Consider the following 20,374-nt stretch of genomic DNA (forward strand, 5'->3'; position numbering starts at 1 on the left):
AGTATCCCAATGGCACTGGGTTCACATGGTCCTCACCAGCAGAAGATCCTGAGAAAAGAATCTCTTTTTATTAATTCCTGCCAGTCCTAGAGAAAATTCCAAATGGTACAACTTGGGTTGCATATCCATCCCTGCCACCAGGGGGATGGGAAATTCTGATTGGCCAGCCTGGATCCATTCTTTGCTTGTAGGACTGGGGAAGTGGGGCAGGTGGTGGTCAGCACTGCCATGTGAGGGAGAACAAGCTCTGAAATGAAAAGGTGCCAGGGAGAAGCAGAGAGCCACAAATTTGCTTAATTGAATTGAAGTATGATTATGAAGCAGTTATACTTAAAGTTTTAAAGGACGTTTCCATGCTGCTATCTTGGTAACATTCTGAGCAGTGTACAAATTAATTGACAGTGTTTGCTATTAAGAAGTGTATGGCCTAGGGTAGACAATGGTAATTTGGCTAGGTAAAACTATTTTGCTGACAAGTGAAAAAATACTTAAAAAAATATAGTATAGACAAAGCCATGAGATTCTGAATAATAAAGACTCGAAAGTAAGTTGATGGTATGCTCTTGCTTGAATAAGCAGAAATGGAGAAGAATTCAGTGATGTCTCTATAGTTGCATTGAAAGCTAGTAACTGATGTAGAATCAAAATATAGGGTTGCTTCTTTGGGAGGGTCAATTAAACCTGAGTTCAACCAAGTTGAAGTTTAGAACATGCCCTCAGATGAGAGGGCTCCATTTTAGGAGTCATGGTGAGTTCCTACACACTATAGTCAGGTTTCCCTTTGTTACACTCAAAGCATCTGGCTCGACATGAGGCAGTCCTCAGCAAGACACATGTTCCCTGCATCCTTGCTAGGGCTCAGCCGATCAAAGACTGTTTCAGAACCAGTGATACACAAAATCCTTGATGACTCAAGACTTTCTACGTTTCTTCACTTTCCTTTGCCAAATTTAAACTAGGACAGATGGTAAGGAAGATAGTTGCTGGGTGTGTTATGGTATGGTGGAGTTTATCAGGTGGGGATGGTCAGAGGGCTTGGCAAAGAGCAGAAAATCCTCTTACTGTGTCCCAGCAAGTTTACTGTTGTCTTTATTTAATTATTACCAAATTAAACCATTCTACCATGGGATATAGCAATTCCTGTTCATCAGCAACAGTCAAAACCTTTTAGCAATTCAATAAAGTTCAGTTCAAATTGACTACCAACTCTCCCTAAAATGCGGTTTTCCTTATCAGTGACAATAACCTGGGTGATGAGTACAAGCACTAATAAATATTTCTCCTGCCATTGAATAATGCAAATATTTTTCATTTCGCATGATGCCAGGGGTATGAGATAGAGAGTAGTGAAGGGGAAAGATCTCTGGATTGAGTATAAGGAGATGTACAGTCTCTGCTCTTACAAATCTGCTTGATTTCAGACAAGTTTCTTTAGATTTCTGAATCAAAGTTTCCTTATCTGTCAAATGATGGGGTGATTTTTAAAGTCTCTTCCAGCACTTAAAAAAAATCATTTCTGTATTAAAATATTCTGAATTAAAGTTCTTTTGGTTTTCAGTAACTGAAACTCACTTGAGCTAGCTAAAGCTAAAAAATGCATATTTTTAAGAAACTCCAGCATGCAAGGAATGAGATATTAGTAAATTTCCTTCAACTCAAACAAAATCCAATTCTAATCCTCCAACCCATTGTGCTGGCAGGAACATGAGAGATAGAATGTATATGGGTGCAGGGGTGGGGATTTGAGAAGCAGGGATGATATTAAAAATATTTAACAACTGCTACAGCCACAAAGATGCATATAAACCGAACATCCCCTGTTGAAAGGGGTTGGCAGTTGGAAGAATGGGGGAGCAGGGAGGAAATCAGGAAAATGTTTAGTAACATAGGTCATTACTATAGCAATGCAGATATAAGTTTCTACTTGATATTTTGAGAACATTTACAGTTTTGACAGCTGATTAAATGGTATCTATGTTAATGTTTAATGTTTAGAATTCAAGAACTTTATTTGAATTTGCAGATTTTTTCCTTGTTGCCTTAATTTTAAATTAATTTATGAAACTTATTGTGCAAACACAGATTTTACAATGAAAAAAATCACAAGCAACTCGTCTCCATTCTAATTCTTTCTCTCCTCAATAAACAAGGATATCAGTATCTCAATAAATTAATTCAACACAGAAAGATACATGGGCATTTAATGGAATCAAGAGCAGAGGTGCAGCCAGCCTGCAAAAGTGAATTGGAATCAGGGACTTGAATGCCATTATGGCTCTAAATCCATCTTTTCTGGCTGTTCTTTGTAGGATGATTTCTCTGTTTTCTTTTTTCATCCATTCATGCTGCTTTTATCTGCTTCTTCCATTTACATGGCCACCAATGTATCTCCTGAACTGGCATCTTCTTTGTTCAAAATATCACATCAACTAAGGCTGAACCAAATCCAAACTTCTCACAAAGAAGGTCTGTGTTGGTTTTTTATCACTGCTGTTACAAATTGCCACAAACTTAGTGGCTTAAAACAACATAAATTTATTATTTTACTGTTCTGGAGGTCAGAAGTTTAAATTTCTTCTCCCAAGGCTAAAATCAAGCGTCAGTGGGGCTTCATTCCTTTTGGAGGCTCTAGGGCAGAATCTGTTTCCTCACCTTGTCGAGCTTCTAGAGGCATCTGCATTCCTTGGTGTGTGGCCCCTTTTTCCATCTTCAAGTCAGCAGCGTAGCTTCTTCATATTTCTCTGTTTGACTATGACCTCTGCTTCCATTGTCACATCTTTTCTTCAATCTGACTCTCCTGCCTCCCTCTTTTAAAGACTCTTGTTGTTACATTGGACCCATTTGCATAATCCAAGATAATCTCCCCATCTCAAGATCCTTAACTAAATCACATCTGTGAAATCCCTTTTATTCAGGAGTAGGATATGGACGTATTTGGTGGGACATCATTCAGCCTACAACAGGGTCTAAATGGCAAAGCCTATTAGCTGAAGCATCAACTGAAACCCGGGTGGTTTAATCACATTAGGGGAGAAAAATGACTGTTGGGAGCCTATTGCTGCTACTATATGGCACAAAATTATATTGGGAATATTTAAAACTGGTAAGATATGGGCACATGGTGAACATGGTGACATTTGCTAGCTTTCTCTCCAGGTTTCTTGTTTCATGAAGCTCCCCCAGGGGTGTTTTCCTTTATCATTTCCAAAGATCTCTTGCTGTGTGGGCTCTCTGTTGGTTTCAGTGACTCTAAAGCTTTGCCCAAAATGGTTCTCTTTTGAAGGGCTCTAATAATAACCCCACCTTGAGTGGGTGAAGAGGCATCTCCATAGAAACCATCTAATCAAAAGTTACCACCCACAGTTGGGTGGGTCATATCTCCACGGAAACAATAAAAGTTTCCAGTCAGAAATATTGAATAAGGATTAAAGGACATGACTTTTTTGGGGTTCTTAATAGCTTCAAACCAGCATACACCTCAAACTCAACATGAAGAAAATGAAACTGTTTTGGATTGAAATCTTCTTTTCCTGTTGCACTTCCTCCCTTGGTTGAGAGGTCCTCTACCCACTCCAGTCATTTAAGTCATCCATATGTGAGTCATTATCTATTTCAATCATTCATTTGTTTGTTTATTCACTCGGCTAATCTTTTTTAGAGAACTTTTTACGTCAGTCGCTGTGGTATGTGCTGGAAACACAGCCACTAAGAAGAGACATATGGTTTCAGTCTGTATGGATTGGGAAGACTATCAAAGCAATAATTCCAACCCACTGAGATGAAGACCATGATAGGAGAAATGCAGGGATCTAGGCAAATGCGTAGTGCAGGAATTCAATCTCTTACCACCAGTCACTTCTGAAATGCTGGCATTTGCTCTTCACACATTTGCCTTCTTTCAAGACCTCTTTAGCTCTTGCCTGCAGGTCTACAGCTGCATCCTAACCAGTCTCCTTGTCCCTGTTTCTCAAATCTTTCTCCTATGTTGCTGCCAGCAAGATCTTTCAAAAACAAAACATCTCATGTGATTTCCCCACTTATAATTCTAATGTCTCGTATAGAAACCCCAACACACCCATGATCTATAGCATATTCCTATTGTAACAGGGACCCATTACTACATGAAGTGGGGTTGCCCTTCTTCCCCAACTCTGAGGGAGAATCATTGTGTAATTCAATTCCTTCCTAGGGCAGGTGAAGCCTTCATAATATGACCCGTGCTTACTTCTCCAGTTGCACACCTTGCCATGGGTCCTCCTACATGGGAGAATGGATTTTCTTTCTCCTCAACCTCCTCATAATCCCCAGGGGCTCCACATTATCAGAGTGAGAATGCTCCCAAGACCTTAACAAACTTTCTTTTGATATAGTAAGTCACAAATTTTCTTTTAGCAAATGGCTAAACCAGACCACATGAAAGGACTGATGGTCTTTTAGATATTTGACCCTGAGACCAATTCATGGGCTCTATCTCTGACCCACATGATCTGAAGTCCCTGACCCAGGCCAGCAGCAGAAGCAAATGGAGTTGAGTGACTGAACACAACAAGAGGTGGGACACTGGGCAGAGCAGGGAGTAGGAGGAAAGAAAGTGGTTGCATGGCCCAAAAAATAGAGAAGGAGAGAGGAGATGGAGAGATCCGAAGAAGAAAGATGGGTCTCCTGACTTTGTTTATACAAGATGTTGATCTCATGGCCACTGTGAGAGTTGATACCAAGTCTTTCTGGGAGCTACAGGTGGGGTGAGTTGAACAGGGTCAAGTAACTACTCCCCTGAGGTTTTATAAGAGTCAGAACATGCCTCTGGAACCCAAAGTGAAGGACAGTTTTTACATTCTTTTATATTCCATGTGCATGGTTAAGTAACTTAGAGCAAAGCTATCTGGCTACGGATTGGACCTTTTTTTCCCTCGATGTCAAGGGGTTGAATTGTGGCTGCTCAGAAGATATTTCTATGTTCTAATCCTCAGAACCTGTGAATATTAATTTATTTGGAAATCAGGTGTTTGCAGATATAAAAATAGTTAAGGAATCTTGAGGAGATCATCCTGGATTAGGGAGTGGGCTTTTAATCTATTGACAAATGTTTTTATGACAGCAAGTCAGAGGGAGTTCACAAAGACAGAAGAGTAGAAGGTCACGTGATGATGGAGGTAGAAGCCAGGAAATGCTGATAGCCACCAGAAGAGGCAGATAAAAGATTCTCCCCTACAGCCTCTGGAGGGAAAGGGGTCCTGCCAGCACCTTGATTTCAGACCTCCAGCCTCCAGAATGATGACAGCATAAATTTCTGTTGTTTAAAGCCACCTAGTTTGTGGCGTTCTGTTGCAGCAGCCCTAGGAAACTAATACCAGGGGTATAAACAGGGTTGCACTCAAATATGCCCTGCACACTAGTCATCTTCATTTCTTGCAAGTGTCCTGCTGCTCTGTACCTCTGGGCTTTTGCACCTGCCGTTCCCTTGGCCTAGAATGTTTATTAAATTCATCCTTCATTACTCGTTACAAGCTTACTTCCTTTTGGCAGTGTTTCCTGACCCTTGCAATACTAGAGAGCTAGATTCCCTCTTCTGTTCTTCCTTAATACTTGGTATACCCCTTTTAAAGCCTTTAGAACACTGTTTTGTAAGTATTTGTGTAACTAATCTTCTCTGCTTGACAGGAGGATGAGGATTGCAACTTGTTGGTCTCTTTATCCTCAGGATTTAGCAAAGTGCTCTTAGCACCTAGGAGATCTTCAGTACATGTTTATGAATAGAAGAAAGAATTAATAATAGAAAATGGCATGTCGTATAATGAATAATGTCCACATGTCCTTTTGACCCTAGACTAAATCTTATTTAGTGTCTCACACCCTCTTATTTAGTGTCCTCACACCAGAAGTGCTTTTACTTCTACTTACATAATGTGTCCCCTTGTCAGAAATATAGATGGATCAGGGCTTATTAGATTTGTCTAAAAAGGAAAGAAGAGACTTAAAGCAGGTAGCCTCTACCCTGTTGCAAAGTTTGCTTGGCTCAATCTCCTTAAACTTGGATCAGGTGACATAATTTTCTTCCAGCTCTGATTTATTAGAAGGAGCAAGAGACGTCAAATATGCCGTTAAAGAAGAGCAAGAGTTGGGAGATTGGGTGGGGGGGTGAAGGGGCGAGGAAGAAAGGAGACTTCTCAGTTCTGAAGAAGCCGATCAAAGGAGCCAGTCTTGCCCACTGATTGATGGCTATTAAGACAAGGGGGCACGTTGCCTATTATATGCAGGCTCCTCTTCAAGAACCTCAGGTTTCCCCAAATCTGAGCGCACAGAGTCTGACCTCCCTCCTGCCCCCTCCTTGACCTCCCTCCTGCCCCACTCCAAGATGATGGAGTGACTCTGACAAAGTTTATGGTTGCTTGAGCAAATTATCTCTGTTAATATCTATGTTTAAAAAAAGAATCGAGGACTTCCTGGAAGATGGCGGCTTAGTAAGACGCGCGGATCTTAGTTTCTTCTCCAGGACACCTACTAGGGGAGTAGAAACGATACAGAAAGCGCCCAAAGCCACAACAGAGATAAAAAAGACAGCGTACCCCATCCTGGAACGGCTGGCTGGCTGAGAGAAGCAGCTCGGGTGAGATCGCCGAGGCGCGCGGGCCTTACCGGGCGGGGTGGCAAGCGGCCGGAGTTACTCCCTTCCCCCTTCCCGGGCGGGCTGGGAGAATTGGAGAGGTGGTCCCCTGAAACCAAGGCGACTGGCGCCCATACCACGCACAGCCCCCGGACCAACTGAGAGAATTGGATCGGAAACCCCCAGGCAGCGGAGAACGGTGACCCCGTGACTCCCGGGGAACGTGCACTCTCTCGGGCGGGCCGCTGCCGCAGGCGCCCTCCCGCCACGCTTGTTGCCCAGGGCCGACTAGGAAATTCAGACGGGCTCTTTCCCTGGCTGCGGCGACCAGCAACCCTCCCTGCGTTCGGACACCCTCCCTGCGTTCGGACCCCGGGCCGGCTCAAGCCGCTTCGGCTAGCGAACCCCCAGGACGGCGAGAGTTTTCCAAAGTTTAAGGTCCCACAGCACCTTTTACTGGTGGGACCCGCAGACAAACGTGTGCCACGAGCGCCACCTACTGGGCAGGATAAGAAAAACAGAACCCAGAGATTTCACAGAAAAATATTACAACCTTGCTGGGTCCAACACCAAGAGAAATCTGAATAAATGCCCAGACGCCAGCAGCAGAAGATAACTGTCCACGCTCAAAAGATTGAGAATATGGCTCAGTCAAAGGAACAAACCAATAGCTCAAATGAGACACAAGAGCTGAGACAACTAATGCTGAATATACGAACAGAAATGGAAAACCTCTTCAAAAATGAAATCGATAAATTGAGGGAGGACATGAAGAGGACATGGGCTGAACATAAAGAAGAAATAGAAAAACTGAAAAAACAAATCGCAGAACTTATGGAAGTGAAGGATAAAGTAGCAAACATAGAAAAAATAATGGATAGCTACAATGATAGATTTAAAGAGACAGAAGATAGAATTAGTGATTTGGAGGATGGAACATCTGAATTCCAAAAAGAAACAGAAACTATAGGGAAAAGAATGGAAAAATTTGAACAGGGTATCAGGGAACTCAAGGACAATATGAACTGCACAAATATACGTGTTGTGGGTGTCCCAGAAGGAGAAGAGAAGGGAAAAGGAGGAGAAAAACTAATGGAAGAAATTATCACTGAAAATTTCCCAACTCTTATGAAAGACCTAAAATTACAGATCCAAGAAGTGCAGCGCACCCCAAAGAGATTAGACCCAAATAGGCGTTCTCCAAGACACTTACTAGTTAGAATGTCAGAGGTCAAAGAGAAAGAGAAGATCTTGAAAGCAGCAAGAGAAAAACAATCCATTACATACAAGGGAAACCCAATAAGACTTTGTGTAGATTTCTCAGCAGAAACCATGGAAGCTAGAAGACAGTGGGATGATATATTTAAAATACTAAAAGAGAAAAACTGCCAACCAAGACTCCTATATCCAGCAAAATTATCCTTCAAAAATGAGGGAGAAATTAAAACATTCTCAGACAAAAAGTCACTGAAAGAATTTGTGACCAAGAGACCAGCTCTGCAAGAAATACTAAAGGGAGCACTAGAATCAGATACAAAAAGACAAAAAGAGTGTAGAAAGAAGGAAAATCAGATATGATATATATAATACAAAAGGCAAAATGTTAGAGGAAAATATTATCCAAACAGTAATAACACTAAATGTCAATGGACTGAATTCCCCAATCAAAAGACATAGATTGGCAGAATGGATTAAAAAACAGGATCCTTCTATATGCTGTCTACAGGAAACACATCTTAGACCCAAAGATAAACATAGGTTGAAAGTGAAAGGTTGGGAAAAGATATTTCATGCAAATAACAACCAGAAAAGAGCAGGAGTGGCTATACTAATATCCAACAAATTAGACTTCAAATGTAAAACAGTTAAAAGAGACAAAGAAGGACACTATATACTAATAAAAGGAACAATTAAACAAGAAGACATAACAATCATAAATATTTACGCACCGAATCAGAATGCCCCAAAATACGTGAGGAATATACTGCAAACACTGAAAAGGGAAATAGACTCATATACCATAATAGTTGGAGACTTCAACTCACCACTCTCATCAATGGACAGAACATCTAGACAGAGGATCAACAAAGAAATAGAGAATCTGAATATTACTATAAATGAACTAGACTTAATAGACATTTATAGGACATTACATCCCACAACAGCAGGATACACCTTTTTCTCAAGTGCTCATGGATCATTCTCAAAGATAGACCATATGCTGGGTCACAAAGCAAGTCTTAACAAATTTAAAAAGATTGAAATCTTACACAACACTTTCTCGGACCATAAAGGAATGATGTTGGAAATCAGTAATAGGCAGAGTGCCAGAAAATTCACAAATACATGGAGGCTCAACAACACACTCCTAAACAACGACTGGGTCAAAGAAGAAATTGCAAGAGAAATTAGCAAATACCTCGAGGCGAATGAAAATGAAAACACAACATATCAAAACTTATGGGACGCAGCAAAGGCAGTGCTAAGAGGGAAATTTATTGCTCTAAAATGCCTATATCAGAAAAGAAGAAAAGGCAAAAATTCAGGAATTAACTATCCATTTGGAAGAACTGGAGAAAGAACAGCAAGCTAACCCCAAAGCAAGCAAAAGGAAAGAAATAACAAAGATTAGAGCACAAATAAATGAAATTGAAAACATGAAAACAATAGAGAAAATCAATAAGGCCAGAAGTTGGTTCTATGAGAAAATCAATAAGATTGATGGGCCCTTAGCAAGATTGACAAAAAGAAGAAGAGAGAGGATGCAAATAAATAAGATCAGAAATGGAAGAGGAGACATAACTACTGACCTCACAGAAATAAAGGAGGTAATAACAGGATACTATGAACAACTTTACGCTAATAAATACAACAATTTAGAGGAAATGGACGGGTTCCTGGAAAGACATGAACAACCAACTTTGACTCAAGAAGACATAGATGACCTCAACAAATGAATCACAAGTAAAGAAATTGAATTAGTCATTCAAAAGCTTCCTAAAAAGAAAAGTCCAGGACCAGATGGCTTCACATGTGAATTCTACCAAACGTTCCAGAAAGAATTAGTACCAATTCTCTTCAAACTCTTCAAAAAAATCGAAGTGGAGGGAAAACTACCTAATTCATTCTATGAAGCCAACATCACCCTCATACCAAAACCAGGCAAAGATATTACAAAAAAAGAAAACCACAGACCAATCTCTCTAATGAATACAGATGTAAAAATCCTCAATAAAATTCTAGCAAATCGTATCCAACAACACATTAAAAGAATTATACATCATGACCAAGTAGGATTCATCCCAGGTATGCAAGGATGGTTCAACATAAGAAAATCAATTAATGTAATACACCATATCAACAAATCAAAGCAGAAAAAATCACATGATCATCTCAATTGATGCAGAGAAGGCATTCGACAAGATTCAACATCCTTTCCTGTTGAAAACACTTCAAAAGATAGGAATACAAGGGAACTTCCTTAAAATGATAGAGGGAATATATGAAAAACACACAGCTAATATCATCCTCAATGGGGAAAAATTGAAAACTTTCCCCCTAAGATCAGGAACAAGACAAGGATGTCCACTATCACCACTATTACTCAACATTGTGTTGGAGGTTCTAGCCAGAGCAATTAGACAAGAAAAAGAAATACAAGGCATCAAAATTGGAAAGGAAGAAGTAAAACTATCACTGTTTGCAGACGATATGATACTATACGTCGAAAACCCGGAAAAATCCACAACAAAACTACTAGAGCTAATAAATGAGTACAGCAAAGTAGCAGGTTACAAGATCAACATTCAAAAATCTGTAGCATTTCTATACACTAGTAATGAACAAGCTGAGGGGGAAATCAAGAAACGAATCCCATTTACAATTGCAACTAAAAGAATAAAATACCTAGGAATAAATTTAACTAAAGAGACAAAAAACCTATATAAAGATAACTACAAAAAACTGCTAAAAGAAATCACAGAAGACCTAAATAGATGGAAGGGCATACCGTGTTCATGGATTGGAAGACTAAATATAGTTAAGATGTCAATCCTACCTAAATTGATTTACAGATTCAATGCAATACCAATCAAAATCCCAACAACTTATTTTTCAGAAATAGAAAAACCAATAAGCAAATTTATCTGGAAGGGCAGGGTGCCCCGAATTGCTAAAAACATCTTGAGGAGAAAAAACGAAGCTGGAGGTCTCGCGCTGCCTGACTTTAAGGCATATTATGAAGCCACAGTGGTCAAAACAGCATGGTATTGGCATAAAGATAGATATATCGACCAATGGAATCGAATAGAGTGCTCAGATATAGACCCTCTCATCTATGGACATTTGATCTTTGATAAGGCAGTCAAGCCAACTCACCTGGGACAGAGCAGTCTCTTCAATAAATGGTGCCTAGAGAACTGGATATCCATATGCAAAAGAATGAAAGAAGACCCATCTCTCACACCCTATACAAAAGTTAACTCAAAATGGATCAAAGATCTAAACATTAGGTCTAAGACCATAAAACAGTTAGAGGAAAATGTTGGGAGATATCTTATGGATCTTACAACTGGAGGCGGTTTTATGGACCTTAAACCTAAAGCAAGAGCACTGAAGAAGGAAATAAATAAATGGGAACTCCTCAAAATTAAACACTTTTGTGCATCAAAGAACTTCATCAAGAAAGTAGAAAGACAGCCTTCACAATGGGAGACAATATTTGGAAATGATATATCAGATAAAGGTCTAGTATCCAGAATTTATAAAGAAATTGTTCATCTCAACAACAAAAAGACAGCCAACCCAATTACAAAATGGGAAAAAGACTTGAACAGACACCTCTCAGAAGAGGAAATACGGATGGCCAAGAGGCACATGAAGAGATGCTCAATGTCCCTGGCCATTAGAGAAATGCAAATCAAAACCACAATGAGATATCATCTCACACCCACCAGAATGGCCATTATCAACAAAACAGAAAATGACAAGTGCTGGAGAGGATGCGGAGAAAGAGGCACACTTATCCACTGTTGGTGGGAATGTCAAAGGGTGCAACCACTGTGGAAGGCAGTTTGGCGGTTCCTCAAAAAGCTGAATATAGAATTGCCAAACGACCCAGCAATACCATTGCTAGGTATCTACTCAAAGGACTTAAGGGCAAAGACACAAACGGACATTTGCACACCAATGTTTATAGCAGCATTATTTACAATTGCAAAGAGATGGAAACAGCCAAAATCTCCATCAACAGAAGAGTGGCTAAACAAACTGTGGTATATACATACGATGGAATATTATGCAGCTTTAAGACAAGATAAACTTATGAAGCATGTAATAACATGAATGGACCTAGAGAATATTATGCTGAGTGAATCCAGCCAAAAACTAAAGGACAAATACTGTATGGTCCCACTGATGTGAACGGACATTCGAGAATAAACTTGAAATATGTCATTGGTAACAGAGTTCAGCAGGAGTTAGAAACAGGGTAAGACAATGGGTAATTGAAGCTGAAGGGATACAGACTGTGCAACAGGACTAGATACAAAAACTCAAAAATGGACAGCACAATAATACCTAATTGTAAAGTAATCATGTTAAAACACTGAATGAAGCTGCATCTGAGCTATAGGTTTTTGTTTTGTTTTGTTTTGTTTTGTTTTGATTTTACTATTATTACTTTTATTTTTTTCTCTATATTAACATTCTATATCTTTTTCGGTTATGTTGCTAGTTCTTCTAAACCAATGCAAATGTACTAAGAAATGATGATCATGCATCTATGTGATGATGTTAAGAATTAATGATTGCATGTGTAGAATGGTATGATCTCTAAATGTTGGGTTAATTTCTTTTTTTTCCGTTAATTAAAAAAAAAAAAAAAAGAGAGAAGGGATAATTGGAGATGAAGGGATACAGACTGTACAACGGGACTGGATATAAAAACTCAGAAATGGACAGCACAATACTACCCAATTGTAATGCAATTATGTTAAAACACTGAATGAAGCTGCATGTGAGGTATAGGTTTTTTGTTTTTGTTTTTTTTGTTTTTTTTCTTTCTATTATTGTTTTAATTCTTATTCTGTTGTCTTTTTATTTCTTTTTCTAAATCGATGCAAATGTACTAAGAAATGATGAATATGCAACTATGTGATGTTATTAAGAATTACTGATTGTACATGTAGATTGGAATGATTTCTAATTGTTTTGTTAATTCTTTTTTTAATTAATAAAAAAAAAAAAGAATCGAGATTCTTTTTTGTTGTAGGAGCTGAAAAGCAGAAGATGCCCACATATCACCATCACAATCGCTATAGTTAGTGTCATTATATTTCTGTCCTATAATAATCCACAATTAATTATAGTCCATTAAAATTAGACTTAGGTACACAGCAATAAACACATATTCATTTATGTATTTACTTTATTAAGGATATTTTAAAAAATATTGAAAATCATAAAAAGGAAATTAACCTCGCCTGGAATATCACCATCTAGAAATAACCATTGTAAGCACTGCAGTGTACAGCTTTCTTTATTAGTGTTTTTGCTTTTGTTCTTGCAAGACATACCTATCTTTAAAAAAATAATTGGATCACACAGCACTGTAACCCACTCTGTTTTGCTAGACCACAGAACTGCAGGATGAACGTCTCCATATGGCAGGGGGTCTACATGCTTTTTGACGAGTGTACATTATTCCAGCTCATCTGTGGAGCCTAGTTAATTCGTCAGTCCTCGGCCATCTTATCTTACCACAGGGAGTATTTGACTTACGAACTTCCCTCTGGAACTTTTGGTTGGCATCACCAGGATTCTAAGGCTCTGTTTGAAATCCTGTCTTTTAGGAGACTCTTGGAGACTTTCAGGGACTTCTAGGTGGAAAGAACCAATCAGGTTGGATCTCCACACCCAGAGTAGCTTCTAAGATCCTTCCTTAATGTTCTTAGGACTGGAGAAAAACTGACCTGGGGAAGGGTAATCAGAAAAATTTAATTTGAGGGAGAGAATGAAGGAGAAGGATTTTGCTTTAGCCTGACTCTACAAGATACCCTCTAAGTGGGTCAAAATACTGCAATTCAGCTTACTTCAGCTCAATGCATTTCAATAATTAAAAAAAAAAAAAGCGCATCCTGCTGGGGGCCTGGAATTACTCTGCTCATTCTTTTTCTTACTCTCTCTCCCTGTCTCTCAGATGAGAAAACAAGCTTTTCCTCAATTACTTTTTTTTGTCTTCATAGTTGCCACCCTCATAGTAGATTGTGGTCTTCTCATACATTTCTAGATCATTCCATGATAGTCCATGATAAATAATCATGGATTCCTGAGCTAACTGGATTCCAACTATTCTAAACGTTTACATTATTTGGTTCCTTCATTCGACAAATATTTTTTGAGTACATACAATGTGCTAGACCATGGGATGGCAATGAATAAGACACAAACTTTGTTTTCTAGGAGTTAATAGTCTAGCGGGATCACTCGAGAAGCAAATAGACAATTACAAGATGATGTATAAGTACCAGAGAAGAGGTCAGCTCAAGATGCTCTCTCTCATTAGACAAAAGGTCACCCTAAACCGAACCTACAACTTTAAATCTAGTTCAACATTCAGGTCCAGTTATATTAAAATCTGGGGTTTTTTTTTGTTGTTGTTGTTTTGTATGCTTTATGCTAGGAGTCACATTTCACTCTTCTTCCACATGAGCAGCCCATGATTGCAGCACCATTTGTTGAATTTTTGTTTGTTTCTTTTCCTTTCTTTGTTTGCTTGTTTGTTTTTGAGAAGTGCATGGACTGGAAATCGAACCCAGGTCTCATACATGGCCGGCAAGAATTCTACCACTGAACTACTCTTGCACCCCTCCTCACCCCCAGTTATGTTTATACCATAGAATTTTATCTGCCCAAGTCCTGAGGTCTGGTCTGGGCCTAATCCAGGTCTTAACTATTCTGAAAATCCTCTTGATAGCCATATGAACAGGCCAGTTCTCAACCCTGAGCTTACCCAAATGCAGTGAAAAGACATTCAGTAAACACAAGCTGAATTAAATTAGTCAATTGTTGCATTGTATTTATTTTTAACTCATTAAAACCCTGAAACCAAGCCAGAATCAAACATGAATAATGCAATTGCTGTTCATCTTGCCCAATTTGCCATTTTCATCTTTTTGTCCTATTGAAAGGAACCATGAGCCAAAATAAGCCTCCCTGAGACAAATTTCAACTAAAGAGCTGTGGACAGAACACTTCTGGGCATTCTGACCTCCAGCTGTGCCTCTGATCATTAGCCTAGTCCTACCTGATAGCTGATAGACTGAAAGAAACAGGAAGGGGATGTGCACTTCCAGGCAGCTGGGGCTGTGACCAAGTCCAGAGGTTAAAGCCTTAGTTTTAGTCTTGGGTGAGTTCACATGGCTGTTCTTCTCTAGTCTGATTTCTGAGAACTCCTCCCCACCCCCTATCTCCCTTTGGGACACAGTCCAGATTGAATTGGAGTTGGGCAAAGTGGAAAAAAATATTTATTTCTCAAAAATTTTGGCATCAGTCTTTGAATTTTGATTCCTCTGGTTTTCCAGGTGCTCAGAGATTGCTTACCTCTTTCCTTCTCCTGGGATGTAATAACTAAGAATCGGGGGAGATGCAAAGGGAATGGGAGAAAAAAAATTTCTTTGAAATTTTGCCCCTTTGAAAAAAGGAGCAACCAGGGCCATTTACTCCCAGGCTTTTTAACTGCAAATTTCTGCTGAAAAATAAAGAAAGGCCTCATATTTTAATATCCATGCTCTTTCATTTGTCATTAAATTAGTATTATCCAATTATATACTGTATTTCTTAAATTTATGTCTTGTTTAAGAACAAGTGTTAAAATGAACACTTATGAACATCAAATGTTGTTGGGATTTAGGAATTCATATTATTTTATTAATAATATAAAAATTTCCTGGTTGGCTATTTCAACATTCATCCCTAAATTTTGACATCTGAAACTCTTCTACCAGGAACTAGTCATATCACAGTGGGAGATCAGATATAAGGGTGAGAAGCCTCCCAAACTCAAAGGTGTCCTGACTTACAGAGGGCCAGAATTCAATTTTTGCATCTTCTCTCTGTTGCCTACAGATGTTAATTGATTTGCTTCCTGAATTATTAATTGTTAATTATTAAAAAATAAAAGGAGTAAGTCACTCCACATGAAAATCAAATTAACCTTTACTGAGCACCTACCATTCCACCATTAAATGAAATCATGTAGACACATACCGTTCTTCTTTTTTTTTTTACATGGGCAGGCACCAGGAATCAAACCTAGGTCCTCTAGGCAAGGCAGGCAAGTGTCCTTGCCTGCTGAGCCACCGTGGCTCACCTCATACTGTTATTCTTATTGTCAATCTGATTCAACCGTAGTTCTTTAACATCCTGTGTGTGAAACCGGTTTATCTTCCTGGTTGCTTTCCCCAGTGGGCCAGCCGGGCAGGGGTCTAAATAGAAAAGCCAAATATGAATGTATTTCTGATGAAATGTATTTAATCAACTATTTCTGATGAAATGTAGGTGTCTGGTGAAAAGAAGCTTGGCATACTATCAGTGAATGATAGGTCTGAATTTAGGGTTAAAAATATAAATAATTTGAGTTTCCTCAAATTCCTGCTAGGCTGTCCACTGGAATAGTACATCTTTTCTTCATGTAGAAAGAATTGGAACAAGGCTCCTATAAGCAACCACCTAAATCTAGCCACTACTTTTTTTACTAACATTTATCATGCCTTACTATATGTTAGGCATAATGCCAAGTCCTTAATGTGCAATATTTCATTTAATCCTTGCAATGATTATATTAAATGGGTACAATTATTATTTTCATTTTACGTATAAGAATCTGAAGCACTTAAAATTTAGGCCTAAGAGTCACCCCCAAGAGAGCCTTTTTGTTGCTCAGATGTGACCTCTCTCTCCAGCCCAGCACGACGAGCAGTCTCACCACCCTCCCCCTCTCTGCGTGGGACATGACTCCCAGGGGTGTGGACCTTCCTGGCAACGTGGGACGGGGATCCTGGAATGAGCTGAGACTCAGCATCAAGGGACTGAGAAAAACCCTAGAATGAGCTGAGACTTAACATCAAGGGATTGAGAGAAACTTCTCAACCAATGGGGGAAGAGTGAAATGAGACTAAGTGTCAATGGCTGAGAGATTCCAAACAGAATCGAGAGGTTATCCTGGAGGTTATTCTTACACATTAAGTAGATATCACCTTGTTATCCAAGATATAATGGAGAGGCTGGAGGGAACTGCCTGAAAATGTAGAGCTGTGTTTCAGTAGCCATGTTTCTTGAAGATGATTGAACAATGATATAGCTTTCACAATGTGACTGTGTGATTGTGAAAACCTTGTGTCTGATGCTCCTTTCATCTACCATATCAACAGGAGTAGAACATATGGAATAAAAATAAATAATGGGGGAAACAAATGTTAAAATAAATTTAGTTTGAAATGCTAGTGAGAAATGAAAGCGAGGGGTAAGGGGTATGGTATGCATAATTTTTTTTTCTGTTATCGTTTTATTTCTTTTTCTGTTGTCTTTTTATTTCTTTTTCTAAATCAATGCAAATGTTCTAAGAGATGATGAATATTCAACTATGTGATGATATTAAGAATTACTGATTATATATGTAGAATGGAATGATTAAAAAAAAAAAGAATCCGAAGCACAGAAAATTTGTTACCAACTGTGCTGGTTTGAAAGGATGTATGTCCCCTAGAAAAGCCATGTTTTAATCTAAATCCCATTTCATAAAGGCAGAATAATCCCTATTCAACACTGTATATTTGAAACTGTAATCAGATTATCTCCCTGGAGATGTGATTTAATCAAGAGTGGTTGTTAAGATGCATTCGATGAGGACATGTCTCCACCCATTTGGGTGGGTCTTGGTAAGTTTCTGGAGTATGAAAGAGGAAACATTTTGGAGAAAGAAAGAGATTCAGAGAGAGCAGAGCAGAATGACATAGCTATGAGAAGCAGAGTTCACCAGCCAGTGGCCTTTGGAGATGAAGAAGGAAGATGTCTCCGAGGGAGCTTCATGAAACAGGAAACCAGGAGAAGAAGTTAGCAGATGATGCCATGTTCACCATGTACCCTTCCAGATGAGAGAGAAACCCTGACCATGTTCACCATGTGCCTTTGCAGATGAGAGAGAAACTCTGACTGTGTTCCCCATATGCCTTCTCACTTGAGAGAGAAACCCTGAACTTCATCGGCCTTCTTGAACCAAGGTATCTTTCCCTGGATCCCTTAGATTGGACATTTCTATAGACTTGTTTTAATTGGGACATTATCTTGGCTTTAGAACTGTAAACTAGCACCTTACTAAATTCCCCTTTTTAAAAGCCATTCTGTTTCTGGTATATTGCATTCTGGCAGCTAGCAAACTAGAACACCAACCAAAGACTACTGAAATCTAAGGGGTCATACTAGATCATTCTAACTCTCAGATACAGGAAAGGACAGTGTGATTTTTTCAAGCCCAAGCTTTTAATCACCATGCAAGGTGTCTTTCAGTTTCTCTGCCAAGATGGTAAGAAATTAATGACCCTCAGTCTTTCCATAAGATGTAAAATAAAACAATTGCTAAGGCTTTTAAAACAATAGCTAAGGCTTTTAAACAACTCTGTATCTTGTATCAGTTTTCACAATATCAGGTGTTCTTTTAGGATAAACCAGTATCAGTGGTACAACTACCTCACACTTCTGTTTCATCATGACAGTAAGGCTAACAGTTATTACCCTTTTCCTACTTCACATAAAATGTATGAGGTTCAGTAAAAGATGGTATCCCATACACATTGAGCTTCTCAGAAAAGGGATGCTGTGATAGTAGAAGTGATAGAAAGTAGAAGTGATAGAAAAACAGTGTCAGTGTTTTACGCATACAACATAAAATAGACCAAATTGTTTCATTAGAAGTTGGGACAAAACGAGTTCCCTACTTATTTTTTTAAATAATTTTGTATATTGACTGTATTTGTTGCTTATAAGGGCAATCTAGAAGGGAAATGGTGTCTGATAGAATGTTGATTGGATTAGCACCAAGACGGTGCTGAAAGTAAAGAAGGAAGCCCCTGCCCTTCCCAAAACCAAAGCCAAAGTAAAGCCTTTCAAAGCCAAGAAGGCACTACTGGAAGGCATCCATAGCCACACAAAAAAGATCTGCACTTGACCCTCATTACAGCAGCCCAAGATGCTGCATCTCAGAAGACAATCCAAATATCCTCAGAAGAGCACCCCCAGGAGAAACAAGCTCGAACTCTATGCCATGATCAAGTTCCTCCAACCACTGGGTCAGCCATGAAGAAAATTGAAGACTACAACACAGTGTGTTCATTGTGGATGCCAAGGCCAACAAGTACCCAACCAAACAGCTGTGAAGAAGCTCTATGACATTGCCATGGCCAAGGTTAACACCCTGATCAGGCCTGATGAAGAGAAGAAGGCATGTGTTGGACTGCCTCCTGACTATGATGCTTTTGATGTTGCCAACAAAACTGCCATCATCTAAACTGAGCCCAGCTGGCAAATCCTAAATACAAGTGTTTGACCATTAAAAAAAAAACAGTAAGGTTTTTTAGGACCTTTTTTCATTTCCTCAAGTGTTACCAAAACGCTACTTTTACTGCCCAAATTGACGTAGGCTATCACCTTGGAACAGAAAATGAAAGCAGCTAGTGTGAGAATGAAAGCATGAAGGAGGGACACCAGCAGGTGGACCTGGACAGTGCCCCTGTAAGCAGACCTCCTTCCCGGCAGAAAACAACTCCTAAGGAGGGGTCACCAGGTCAGTCTTCAGTTAACTTTAGGACACACACATTCACACCTCCCCTCTAGATAAAGGGCCAGAGGAAAGGAACATTTACCATTTTCTTCATATGGCATTGAGAAAACATTTAAAGTCTTGTTTTAAAACAAGGGAACCCTTCTCCACATTCCAGATGGAGGAAACTCTCAGTGAGAGGAGAGCTGCAAGGATATCAACAGTGCCTTTTCACAGACTCAACAGCTCTCATTTCAGTTGCACTGAACCTATGGGTATACCTTCATGTTTTCTCACTTAATTTTGCTTCTGGAGTGGTAAAGAGAGGAAAAAGAACTGGACTTTCTATCTCAGCACTCAGTTAGCTCCATTTTACAATTAGGATCTGTTGATAAAAGAAAAAACAAGGGCAGGCTATGATGGCTCAGCAGACAGAGTTCTCGCCTGCCATGCTGGACACCCGGGTTTGATTCCTGGTGCCTGCCCATGCAAAAGCAAAAACAAAAAAACAAAAAAAACCCACACATCTTTCTTACTATTTGTTCTAATTTGAAGCTATTATGTACCCCAGAAAAGCCATGTTTTAATCTTGACCCAGTCTGGTGGGAGCAGCCATTTCTTTTAATTCTGATTCAATACTGTAGGGTGGAAACTTTTGATTAGATGCTCTCTACAGAGATGTGACATACCCAATTGTGGGTGTAACCTTTTGATTAGATAGGAGATGTGACTCCACCCATTCCAGTGGATCTTGATTAGATTATTCGAGTCCTTTAAAAGGGGAAGCATTTTGGAGAATGCTCAGAGCTGACACAGATGCTTGGAGAACAGTTATTTCAGAGACACAGATGTTTGGAGATGCTTGGTATGCCCACAGAGAGAGAAGATGCCTAGACACAGACAGCACTCAGCAGACATCGCCATGTGCTTCCCATGAGATGTTAAGCAAGCCTGAA

The 20,374-nt window shown here is 39.3% G+C and overlaps 1 pseudogene; it reads left to right on the forward strand.

Moving 5' to 3' along the window:
* Nucleotides 1-19,166, forward strand: part of LOC143683286 (large ribosomal subunit protein uL23 pseudogene) — a 69,046-nt pseudogene extending 49,880 nt beyond the window's left edge.
* The last annotated feature ends 1,208 nt before the right edge of the window (nucleotides 19,167-20,374 follow it).

Source organism: Tamandua tetradactyla, chromosome 5 (genome assembly GCF_023851605.1).
Source record: "Tamandua tetradactyla isolate mTamTet1 chromosome 5, mTamTet1.pri, whole genome shotgun sequence".
Taxonomy (NCBI): Eukaryota; Metazoa; Chordata; class Mammalia; order Pilosa; family Myrmecophagidae; genus Tamandua; species Tamandua tetradactyla.